General features: G+C 29.6%; 1 protein-coding gene across 5 annotated transcripts in view; it reads right to left on the bottom strand.

Annotated features, from left to right (window-relative positions):
- Positions 1 to 13,287, bottom strand: part of LOC113376950 (SH2 domain-containing protein 4A-like) — a 136,989-nt gene that overhangs the window by 49,709 nt on the left and 73,993 nt on the right. For 2 of the 5 annotated variants that reach the window (XM_026617082.1, XM_026617078.1), the window contains exon 3: positions 6,672 to 6,719. The exons of the other annotated variants lie outside the window; for them this stretch is intronic. The gene's annotated coding sequence lies outside the window, so the exon portion shown is untranslated. The remainder of the gene's footprint in view (positions 1 to 6,671; positions 6,720 to 13,287) is intronic. 5 annotated transcript variants of the gene reach the window in all.

Below are 13,287 nucleotides of genomic sequence, written 5' to 3'. Positions count from 1 at the left end.
ATGTTCACACGATCAATAACAGCACAGAATGAGTCAGCGTGTATTTTATAACAACGCGAAAAATAACAGAAAGAAAAAGAATGTATGTGATTGATTCAGTTAACGAAACGTGAAGAATAATAAAGGCAAAGAATGAATAAAAAAAACTCGTAAAAAATATGAAAAATAATTTTGCTAAATTAACACTGTGATTGTAATTTCAAAATCTATTAGGCTCTAATAAATTTTATTATTATTTATCGATATCGATTATTATATTATTGAGAAATTTAAATAGTTAACATTTAACATTGCGAAGAAAAAGTGTATGTTGCCATCAGAAAATACGATTTGCTAAATTTATGTTTTCCCGTCGTTTCAAGTCATTTTGAATGGCTTGACACGAAAATTGGAAAATGTATGTGATTATTTGTATGTAAGCTAAAATTTAACATACCGTTTTCAAGAATATAAAAACGGATTTTAAAAATTCGAAAACCTTTCTAAAACTATCAGTTTGGAATTGTTATGGTAAGTTTATTGTGAAGATTGGTCGGGCTATTTCTCCATAATTATGTGTAAGTGCATAATTATGGAGAAATAGCCCGAACATCCTAAAATATTATCGACTTATAAATTGTGAAAAATTTAGAACAGTGATTCTATTATCACAATTTTAAAGGCTTCTAAATTTTGAATATTAATGATTAGGTGATTATTTATACGTAACAAAAATTTGCAAATTTTCTCGAAGCAAAATGCAACTCACCACCCAGCTAGAGTTGTTACCACTTGTGTGAACACCCTGTTATTAACACTTTAGTATTTAACCCGTTCACTCGCGAATTCCGGAATTTATATGTATTTCGGCATCCGAGTCGAAAGGGTTAAATGTAATTCATAATATAGAAAACAACCATCTACCTGCTATCAAAATCATGCAGATCATTTTCATATATAAGATTCTAATATCAAGAACAATTATATTCAAAACATCAAAAGAAATAGCAATTAATTTGTCATAGTCATATGTCTACTTATTTGGCAAAATATGTTTTCCGGAGAAGAAGTTGACATTCAATAAAAACTAGTAAAAACTATATTGACAAAAGCACATTATTAATAAACACCTCCTTTTAGAAGTACTCAAGAACTATGTCCATTTATCATGTGCTGAAAAACGTGCGAAATAAATGTAGGTACATATTTTATTTTATTTTATTTAGTTTATGCTAATCCGGGACGGGGGAGGGTGATATATATTTTCCGATCTATATATATTTTCAAGCCTTGTATAAAATTTTATTCAATTTCGGCAATTTTCATATTCATAACGTATTGTTCATATAAGTATACTCGTTGTATAGATCACTTTCAGATATTTTATGGGTAGTGTAATTTTATTATCAAGTAATTGCAAAGTTCAATTTACACCCATACATTTAGTAATCCCGGGACAATCCGGGCCTAAAAATCAAAATCCGCGACAAATATTGCTTTCAAAAAAACCCGGGACACAAGGTGGAAATCCGGGGCTGTCTCGGCCAAACCGGGTCGTATGGTCACCTTATCATTACATATAACCAGAACAATGTTACAGCATTATTCTAACATATCCCGAACCATATAATTCTAATTGTTATTCATGATTTGTAAAATGAAACAAGCATATTTTATCATCGAATGAAACATGTGTTTCGATACATCGTTTGATTTGTTACAAAGTGTATTGTTTTTATGCGCGTAGTATTGACATACGGGTGTAGACAGGCAGGATATTAACCCCAGCATCACGTCGCGACCGTCCCATCCGCACACCAGCTCAACAAATTTAATGAAAACGAATATGTACAATATAACACGTATCCAGTCGACACGCACAAATAGACGACTATGACAGGAACGAACGAAATTATCTTCCAGAGGGGAAACTCGTGTCAAGACGCGAAATGTCTGAATATAATCGGACCCATGTGGTTTAGTCGTAGAATTCTAAATCCAGAATCTATCTGCTTTAACAGAGACTTTGAAGTGCTGCAGAAGAAACGCCATATGATTCATCCAATAAGAAAAATTTCATATTTTTCGTGAGGTGATTATTTGTTGATAGGCATCTTTTATCGTTAAAAATGCATACATTTTCAAGCATTTAACAGAATGAAGGGCTGCTCCACCTTACATTAGTGGTTAGAGCTATAAGATTTCAAATAGAGCTTCCAGATTCGATACCCATATCGGACAGTTTGATGTGGTATTTATTGAGAACTCAAGATCTGAAGAATATATATACTATTTCTTAACCTGTTAACTGGACAGGACGCATAAAGGCGTCTTCGAAAATTACGTGTGGATTCGGCGTATATTTTTGATTGACTATTAAACTTGTGCTTGTTTTGTGTTATTTTTTTTGTACATCAAAAATATTAATAATTAATATGTATATTTTATAGTTTTTCATTCATTTGGTATCAATAAAATATAAGCATATGAAATTATAGAGATAACAGACACCCGATCAACTCATTTATGTCTATTATCCAAATCGCCAATTTCAATGATAACTGGACAACTTTTGTGAGACTTTACTGAAACTTTTACTGAATCTTTTCATATGCTATACATTTTTTACGCAATTCAGAATCCAGATTATCAAGAATGACATTAAAAGTGTTAAATCTAATTTAATAATAATATTAATTAAGACTATTCAGTCTTAACCTGACAGCGACATATCTTCATATCGTGTTTCATTAGCATATAATTTTCTCTTTCTTTGTCTGAAAACTGTTCAATTTTATATTCTTTATTCTTTAATTTCTGAATTTTTTTTTCTCACTTTCCAAATTTTTCCACTCTAGAAGCTAGAGGCTGGGCACTAGCTCCCACTACCCCTACTTTAAATCCACCACAGAATATGTATAAAATAGCCCCTTCTATCCAGCATTGATGCATCAATAAAATATTCATCAGTATTACAAAATTTGCAATAATGCATTCATAAAATAGGGATAGAGCAACCGTAAATTAAGAACTTTAAATTTAATGTATATTTATTGTAACTGAAAACATATATATTAAAAAAATAAAACCGGAAAATTATATTTACGTTTACTTTTACGCCTATTTTTATTCACTCAATCAGTGCAATGTTAACCTGTTAACCGAACGTGTACTGTCTCTATAATTTCATATGTTATAAAACTATAAAATATATTAGGTTGTCAAATATCTCCCTTCCGCTTTTTTGCTCTTGGTTTATAATACAAAAAGGCGGAAGGGAGATATTTGACAACCTATTATATTGATTGTTAATATTTTTGAAGAACAAGAAAAGCACAAAACAAGTACGAGATTAATAGTCGATCAAAAATATACGCCTCACCCGCACGTAATTTTCGAAGACGCCTTTATGGGTCCTGCCCAATTTACAGGTTAATATTCGCAATTTTCTTAGAATTAAATAAGTGTAATTTAGTGCATAAACAAAAAGTAATATATGTCAAAATACGTGCGCGATATTAACCGCTCTTATGCTTGTAAGACTAAATTGGTAAAACTGATGCAGTTAGTTTAATTTTAAGCTAGGAAGACCACATTTTATTAAAAAAAAGTTAAATAAACAGTTGATGAAAATGAATTTGTACGAAGTTCGACTATCATTTTTTTTTTCATTTAAAATGGCTACAAAACAATGTTAAGCAAGCCGGCCAAAACGCCCGACCGACGAACTTTTAATTATTTTACAATAGCCATTTTATGTTTGGTACAACTTAGTACAAAATGAGTACTAAATATATAATACAACAGGGTCGATTTAATCTCTCTAGCAAAAGATATGTAAGCGTCCATCTTGGATCATAAATGCATACGTACAAGGGCGACCGTCTAAGAACACAATCGATAATAATTAAACGATAAGCTATAAAAGTACAGTCTCAGTTGCTTATTGTACATGATGCAGTTATTATGTATCCGTCGAGGGTCTGTTGACCCGCAAGAGCTTAAGCAGAATGCGACCCACTGAACTAACAACGTAAAATGCAATTAACTTTACCGTTCCGAAGAAACAGCGCTGTCGGCTATATAACATACGCGGCTGAGGTAGAACCATGATGCCGCGAATAGGTAGGTACCAACTCAATCATGTGTTTAACAACTGTAATAATGTACTCTTATAGTAGTACGTTTATATCTATAGAATAAATATCGCAAATCATTGTGCCTGTGCCGTATGCGCGGCTGCGACGATGGGGCCAGGCCACTATTGACTCTTATGCGAAAACCCAACAAAGCTAATTCAATACAAGAATCTCACAATAAAATATAACATATGTGAAATTGGTAATATCCAATTTAAATTTCGAACTTGATCATTTCAACACTCTTATCTATGAATCCGTATACAACAAGTATAACTTTAACTAGCACAATTATTGAGAAAATTGGATAGGAAACACGCAACTTTAATTGATTCTTATAATTAAAACACTTCTTATAGGCCTGCAATATTTGAACCCTTTCCTTACGGGAGACCATTCCGCCGTAGTGACACCACTAAACGGGGCACCGTGCCGAAAAGTGTGGTAGTCTTTGGTGTAAGCTATTAACCTCTTTCAACATGATCTTGAAATTTTCTCATATCTACATTTTTCAAGTACAATTCAGTTAATGCTGTTCCATATGTTCACATATATATATGTTTATTTATTTTACATTTTTATACATATATGCAAGCCGCCGTAACGAAAGGGTTAAGGTGTTTAGTTTGACTATAAACTCGATCACCATGCAAAGTTTCATCAAAATCCCAGAAGAGTAAAACTAAGGTTCTCCTTGTAAGACAAAAAATATTTCAAATGTTTTGTCACCAATAAAAGAAAACGATATAAAAAAACGTACTTAAAAACCTCATTATATTAACTATTTATTTTTTATTCATAATCAGATTACTTTTGATATCATGCTCTTTCGGCATTAACATCATAAAACTTTCAATCACCAACAAAATGAACTTTATATTTGTAAAATAAATTTAAAAATAATTCGGGTAAGCTAAATTTATTCTGACTAGTGTTGCATGACATCGTGCCTTAAAGCAAATTGCTTAACTTCCCGTACCGTAATTTAAAATGTTGAAAAGTTCAGAAAAGCGAAGATTTTATGAATTTTGAATTTTGTCGAACATTTTTGAGAATTTTAAGAACATATGAAGAATTAAATATTGAAAATATTAAAAAAATTTTTTTTTAATTTTTAAGTTCGGATTTTTTTTGAAAACTGCAAATTTTTTTACTGCACTGATATTTTTTTAAAACTTAGAAACTTTTTGCAAACTGATATTCAATTTTTTTTTATAATTTTGAAAATAATGACATTTCTTGAAAGTTTTTGATACATTCGTATCAAATGATTCATACTCTCAAAAATTTATGATTTTCGATCGCCAAATTACATTTTTTCCAACATTTTTCTGAATCAGCACGTCTCCAATGCTTTTTGAATAATTCAAATCGGTTGATCTGTGCTCCCGAAAATCTAGACGAAAGAGACTAAAAACACATACTATGGTATGCCATAATGCTCAGAAAGGTATGAAACGTAAAGATAGAAAAAATATCATTTTTGATTTTTGATTAAAGAGTGAAAGTTACGTTGTTAGAAATTAGTTAAAAGAGAAGCATGGCATAAATATCTTTAGCGTAGTTTCGCTTCCTAAGAAAATATAAACATGTTTGGAGCGTTGACAAAATTAAATGATTAAATCCTTAATGATAGTTAGTACTGCAGTTGTCTTTTTGATATATTAGTATAAAAGTAAAAGTCCTATCTAAAATTATGCAGATAAATCGAAAAAATGGACATTTTAAGAACAAAAATAAGTAAAATATCACTAAAGTCCAAAATTTAATTTTTGCTAATTTCAATGCTGAATTGCATTGATTAGTTTGAGACGCTGATTAGTATTTTATGACTAGATTATTATTCATTAAAAATAAATTCGATTACATAATAAATTCATTTTTGAAATATTTATATATAAAAAAGAAAATTTCAGCAATTTACTTTAAGGTACAATATCATACCCCACTAGTCCTGTCACTACATTTTTAACAATGTTTTACACAATACCATATAGCACTATGTTTTTTCTTTAAACCGGTACATGCGATTTCAGTTTAATACGTTTCTTAGTTGAGAAGAAATATAGTGTTGTAAAATGTGTTAACTATAAATTAGAATTAGTTCCCATAACGATTTTAATAGCCATGTGCTAATAACGATATGATGGTGATATTCGACATGTTGATGGTAATTAAATAGTTCGTTCAGAATGGGTAAAAAGCAAGTAATACAATCAACCGTAATTATTATTTTAATAGTGTAATAAAGGCCATATACTATATGATTATAATATTATTGAAAATAAATATTATCAGAGATTGTTGTTTTTCTTCCTTTATGTAAAATTGATACGACAATCTTTTGTCGCAATTAAAATAAGAAATGTCCTCTGGATATATTAATTTTTGTAATATAAATAATATTCTAGGTATCGTTTGCTCATATAAATATTCTGGAATATTTGAACATAAAAATTAGGGTAAATGTTCATCAGTAAAATTTTTAAATACACATAACGTTTTTAGTTAATATAGTTTCTATAATAAAATGAATCAGCTAAGAATACTTACAATTTATGAGTAAAACTTCTCGTAGAAGCTGATTCACGGTGAAGTCACCTATAAAAAATGATAAATGTTATATTTTATTTTGTCGTTAAGTAATAATTTTAACTAAAGTTGTTGAACTTTTAAAAAATAATCACATATTTACAACCTATTCATTTTCAAAACAATTTATCTCCTTTAAATATTTTTTTATAATATATATATATATATAAAGAAAAATCATATTCAATTCTTGGTTATGTAATATATATACTCGTAAGTATAACGTATAGAAAAGCCAGAAAATTTAATCCATTCCGTAGCAGTAGCTAGAATTAATAGACAGTCTATCTCTAAACAAGTTAATACAAAACTTAAATTACATTCCTGTCTCCGGGCATTCGTAGTTTATATAAAAAATAGTTCAAACATGAATAAATTGAGATCGAACGATTTAAAACATATGTAAGAAGAAACAGAAATGATTCGAATTAACCACGGGCGCGGCTTACTGCATTATAATATGGGAAGGTGAACAATGTAAATGCTGTTCTAGTATATATAGAAAGTGATAATCAAATTCTACTTAATAATAATCGTAAGGAGTTTGTTATATATATTTATAAACACTACCTGAAAGAGTATTTCAACTTTGCAATAGTTAAAATGAATACCATATACTCTATTTTATTATTAGAATATTAAATAGAGCTATGGGAACAGCCTAATGCCAAGCAGTAGTGAAAATAGCCCTTTCCCAGCATTGTTGCATCAACAAAAAATCGTCAATCATTACAGAGAGGAGACAACTGTTTAGATTTCTATATATAAAAACCGACATAGTTAGTTAAGTAAATAAGCACAACATCTCATCGAACCCTTAAGTTCTGATTGCATTTTTTAAAAAAATCATATAGGGTACAACGAGGCTTATACGTCTAACAACGATATCACAAAAACAAATAAAGTTGAGAATTTTTAAACTACAATATTTGAAAGTAGAGGAAAAAAGATGTATAACAAGCCATCACCTTGATTCTTACGACTTTGCTATCGGGAGTTAAACGACAATGATTGAAAATTCACAACAAAAGTATTATTTTATGTGTGAGCACTGTTGTATTTAAGTTACTGTTAATTAACTTCCCGTAGGGCAAGTTATAGTAATCGCAAAAAAATCGAAAATGAAAATTTTTGCATTTCTCGACGTTTCAAAAGTTTCTGAATATTTTGGCATACCTTAGAAAAAATGGATGTATGTGTGTGTGTGTGTGTGTGTGTGTGTGTGTGTGCGTGTGTGTATGTATGTGCGGATACAAATTTTCGTCGACGATTTCGGGAACACCGATCAACTGATTTGAATTTTTCAAAAAACATTCGATTTGTATTGATAAGGAGACGTGCTGATTAGTTTTTGGCGAAGTCAGGTCTAGCCGTTCCGAAGATACGGGGCAAAAAGTGCCGAAAACGGTAACTCAGTTTTTAAGAGAACGGAGCGTCCGATTTTAATAATTCAAAAAACATTTTACTTGTATTGACAAGGTGAAGAATTGATCAAATTTTCATGAAGGCAGGTCTAGCGGTTTCGGAGATCTAATGAAAAAAGTATAAAAAAAATGCCATTTGGCGGTCAAAAATGATCATTAGACATATGCACATCAAATTATCAGATATTTTATAGAGATTTTAACAATAAGTATAATTTTGGTTCACATTCCTATGGGTTCCGTACCAATGTTTACGCGTTAGACGTCGACGCGGCGCTTACGCAGTTTGATATTTCGTCTTTATGCAGTTAAAGCAGTACGATTGCTTTGAAAAAAAGTTTAGATCTTTCAAAATATGTCAAAATAAAGAAAACATTTTTTAAAAAAAAAATTAAAAAAAAAAATTAAAAAAAAATTTTTTTTTTCAAAAAAAAGTAATTTTTTGTCAAAAATCTTATTTTTTCGAAGTAAATTTTTTTCAAAAATGTTAATCGTTTTTAAAAAAAAAATAATTTTCGTACGGGAAGTTCCAGCAATTTGCCTTAAGGCACGATGCCTTAATTGCCTTAAGACAGAATTCCACTTACAGCTAGTTTTAAGTTAGATTCAACTGTTTTTTTATATAAGCTCTATAAAAGCTTACACATGGGTGGAGTAAAGTTGAATAATGAAGGAAATATTTCGCAAAATCCATTTAAAATTAAAAATAATACATTGGTGCCTTCTGGACGTCCCATTTAACAGCCCATGGGGTGAAAAGGGCCAAGGTACAAATTTTTGAAAAATATCAAAAGTACACATTTCTATAATAATGAATTAGCTGGGAGTTTTACTGACCATAGTCAGATAGTTGTTTGTTTGATATTTGTAATTTGTTGCGATATAATTGGTTTGATTTTCACAATATAATTGCTCAAAATCGAACAAGACCTTTGTGCTCCGCCCTACCCTATAATACTAATTCATAAATACTACAACACAGTCCTGCTGTTTCAAAAATTGTGATTTTCACACTTGCAAATATTAAGTATAATTGAAAAATACATTGTTTTCAGTTTAATACGATGGTTTACTGCGTAAGTAGATAAAAAAATAATAAAAATAACATGCACGCATATGCTACATATCATATTATGACTTCAAACGTCATAACATTTTGCGCTCTGAATGGTGTGCTGTAACTCTATCTCTTCGAGTAGCTATTCGAAAAATATAACCCTTTCCACTCGGATGCCGCCGCTCCGGCGTCAAAATTCATATAAATCTTGGAATTCGCAAGTGGAAAGGGTTAAATTAGTAAATTTCAATGTGAGTTTTCACTTTATACATACATACATACATTAAATATGTGTACTTTGAAATCCGTTAATATTCTATTTTAAGGCGAATGAGCATGTAAATTTTTTCATATACATGTGGAATGCATAATTCCATCCATTTCGTACAATGTTGACGAGATGATGCATTCTTGCATGGATATAAAATATTTGCAAATGATATCTTAAAGAAAGTGATTGTATTTAATGTACAAGCATTAAATTAACGTTACTTTTAGATAGGTCAAAACATGTAAGTTTTATATAAGAAAAATATTTATTCAAGCCAAATTTAAAAAAAATTCAACTTTTGTATAAAATAATAAAATAAACGTTTTTTAGAATAAATAGTAACTAAGTTGAGTTATAGCTCGAAAAGCCTCTAAAATAAACGTTTTTTTAGAATAAATAGTAACTAAAATGAGTTATAGCTCTGAGAGCCTTCGACCATATATCGGAATTCAGGGCTGTCAGATGCAACAAAAACATTTATTCGTAGGCTTTTTACAATTATATAATTATTGTTCGACGGTTCGAACCACAGTCCTATGTATTTGAGAAAACTACCGATAAAAAATTTAGAACAATCATAAGCTTTGAAGATAATTCATTTTTGGACTCTAGCCCTTTTCTCGATGTTTTTTAAAATAATAACTGATTGGAAAAACATTTGATGATGTGAATAGTACAATATGCATATATTCTATAATCACAAAATTTCCCAGATCGACATTTCAGTCTTATAATTAATTCGGGGACAAAACCGCATCAGTCAGCCATCAAATCTCAAAATGTTGTTGACCCCGAGAACGTTGCATACAACTGGTTTTGCGTACGACGCACCATAATTTCATAAGTAATACAAACGTGCTTGATACACAGGTTTATATTTATGTAATTATTTACTTAATTCTCCACATGATGAGATAAAAGGAAGTAGTCGTGTGTATGTCTAATCTATATTTTGTTAATTACGCACAGTTGCACATTTGACACAAGACGTTTGTGTCGAAGAAGTACAATTCATGATGGTATTTCTAAGAGGATTCCTTATTTTATGTACAGTAAATCCTGTGAAAACAATAATTGTTAATACGATTTCTCGCATAATTCGACACTTTACTGCATATCCACTTTGGAACATTTTTTTTTATTATCAAAAATATAAATGCATACATAAATTGAAAGATTAAAGAATTGACTAAATTTTTCGTAAGACAGGTCCAGTAGTTTCGTAAAACTAGAAAAAAGTTATAAAAATGCCATTTTGTGGTTAAAAATGATCATTAGACATATGCACAACAAATTGTTAGATATTTTATAGAGAATTTAATAATGAGTACAAATTTTGTTTCCATTTTTTCGAGTTCTGTGCCAAGATTTTTAATTTTTAAAGTTTACTTATATGGTTCATTTCAAACATTTTCAACAGTATGAAACAATCGATTTGAATAATTCAATAAATATTCGGTTCATACTGATCGCAAGACGTACTGATTAGTTTTAGCGAAAGGCTCGTCTAGCCGTTTCGGAAGAACAGAGCGCAAAGGGTGTAAATATGGTCGTGCAGTTTGAGAGAACGAATCATCCGATTAGAATGATTCAAAAAATAATGTGCTTTTGTTGAAAGACTTGTTTTTTCATAAATTTCGAAATTTTCCAAAGTTTAAACAAAAAGTCAAGATTTTAAAAAAACTTATTATTTTCAGAATAAAAAACTTCAGAATATAGCGAAGTTTTAAAAAAAAAAGATTTTTTTTTTTAAATCAAAAAATTAAAAAAAATGTTTTCAAAAATTGCGGCAAATTTCGAACATTTGATTTTTTCAAAAAAAAAAAAAATTTAAAAAAATAAAAAAAGAAAATTACTAATACGCATAAATTGTTTGTAGAGTACGCTCGTTGCTCAATTTGATAAGCATTCAAAAACTTACAGCATGTATTTATAATAATCTATTTAAAAATATTTAAAACAATTGTTTTTAATTATTGAATAATTTTTATTAATTGTTAATTATTTATATTCCTCAAATGTTTAATCACGCCCAATACCATACACCACTAGTTCATAATTAATTTGTTAGTTTTGCTCTATAAGTTAGTTTGAAAAATATGATTCATAGGAGATATTATATTTAAATAGAACAATTCATTAGTTCCAATTATTTGATTTATCATTTATATATTTGATTATATTATTTTATATAACTCTGATCTAGTTATTATAAATGGTCCTAAATATTGTGAATAACGATGCTTATAGACCCTGAGATAATACAGGTTTAAATTGTTCTTACATCATGTATCTACCTACTTCTTTCAAAGCATGCGGCGAACTTTCCTGATTCACCTACGCAAATTCAATTGAATTAAAACTAGCTGATTACAAAGTGGATCACATCACAGTTTGTAATTAAATTACAATTTTTCAATAATAAAAAATAAAAAATGAGAAATAGGATCTCGTTAAAATATTTATCAGTATAAAAATTTAGTATTTCTGGATTTTATTTCCTGAGGAGTAGCCTTATCAATTTTCAGTTGTATTGCAGTACTACCTAAAAGATTCAATCTTGAAAATCTTTTTTTTTTAAATATAAATGTTTTACTATCTTAAGATATAAGCAAAAAAAAATATGAAAGAACATCTTAAAATGTAAAGAAACAATAATAAGGAATAGTGTCTTTGGTAAATTCGCATTATTTTTATTTAAATATAGCTTCCGATATAATTTAAATTGTCTCTAGAAATAAATTTCTATCAAAAGAATAATGGTTGGTTACTATCGTTTTTTCAGACAAATCAAAGTCATACTAAATATGGCAAAAACTAGACATTCATGTAGTATTTAAAGAATAAATAATAAATTGTTTGTTTCCATCAATTTATGAAAATAATTTTTCTATTGAAATTATTTTATTTTAACGATAGAATTATTAGCAACAAATAATACTGCATGTAGCACAATAAAAGATGATTCAAAATTATATGTTGGTGTTACTCATAATTACTACATTCTTCTAATGATCCAGGACCATAAAATAATTGCAGTTCTACCTGTGTTGAATTAAATTTCAGTAAATACATAAGTATATTCGATCAATATTTAACTTCCCGAAAGAGTTTATGTTTTCATAAAAAAATCCGATTCGCTAATTTTATGTTTTCTCGACATTTCAAGCCATTCTGAATCGAATGAGACCAAATTTGGAAAATTATGTATGTGTGTGTGTGCGTGTGTGTGAACAGATTTTTTGCCGTAAATCGACGTTCTCTCAAAAACGGCTGTGAGGACTAGCGTTTGTCAATTTTGCACGACGATCAGCCAAGCCGTTTCTTTGAAAATAGCAGAAAAGTGAAAAAAATTTCGTCCACGTTTTAGCCTGCAGTACTGAATCGATTTTGGAAATTCAAAAACCGTTCGAAAGATATTGATTGGGAATCGTGCTGATGAGTTTTTGGTAGAGATCGGCCAGGCCGTTTTCTTGTAATAAAGTGTTGAAAAAAAATTTTTCGTCAATTTTCATTATTATTTTTTTGACGGTAGATACCATAGCCTTCTAGATAATACTAAAATATTACGGCCCTACAACAACTCGTTTGCAAAAATTAGTATCATTTTTTAGCATTTGTCAAAATTAGACCTTTCATCGACGTTTGCTCAAAAACGCCTGAACCGATTTCAGAAATTTAAAAACCATTTGATGTGTCTCAATGAGGACTATTGCTTGTTCGTTTTGTGCGACGATCGGCCTAGCCATTTCTTTGAAATTTGGAAGAAAGTGTTAAACTTTTCGTCCACATTCAAGCTCATACTACCGATTCGATTTTGCAAAT

This window comes from Ctenocephalides felis, unplaced genomic scaffold (genome assembly GCF_003426905.1).
Source record: "Ctenocephalides felis isolate EL2017-DRISC unplaced genomic scaffold, ASM342690v1 CF-g0.4_SCAFFOLD_01886, whole genome shotgun sequence".
Taxonomy (NCBI): Eukaryota; Metazoa; Arthropoda; class Insecta; order Siphonaptera; family Pulicidae; genus Ctenocephalides; species Ctenocephalides felis.
Note: the sequence above shows the minus strand (reverse complement) of the source record. Positions and strands in the feature narration are given on the sequence as shown.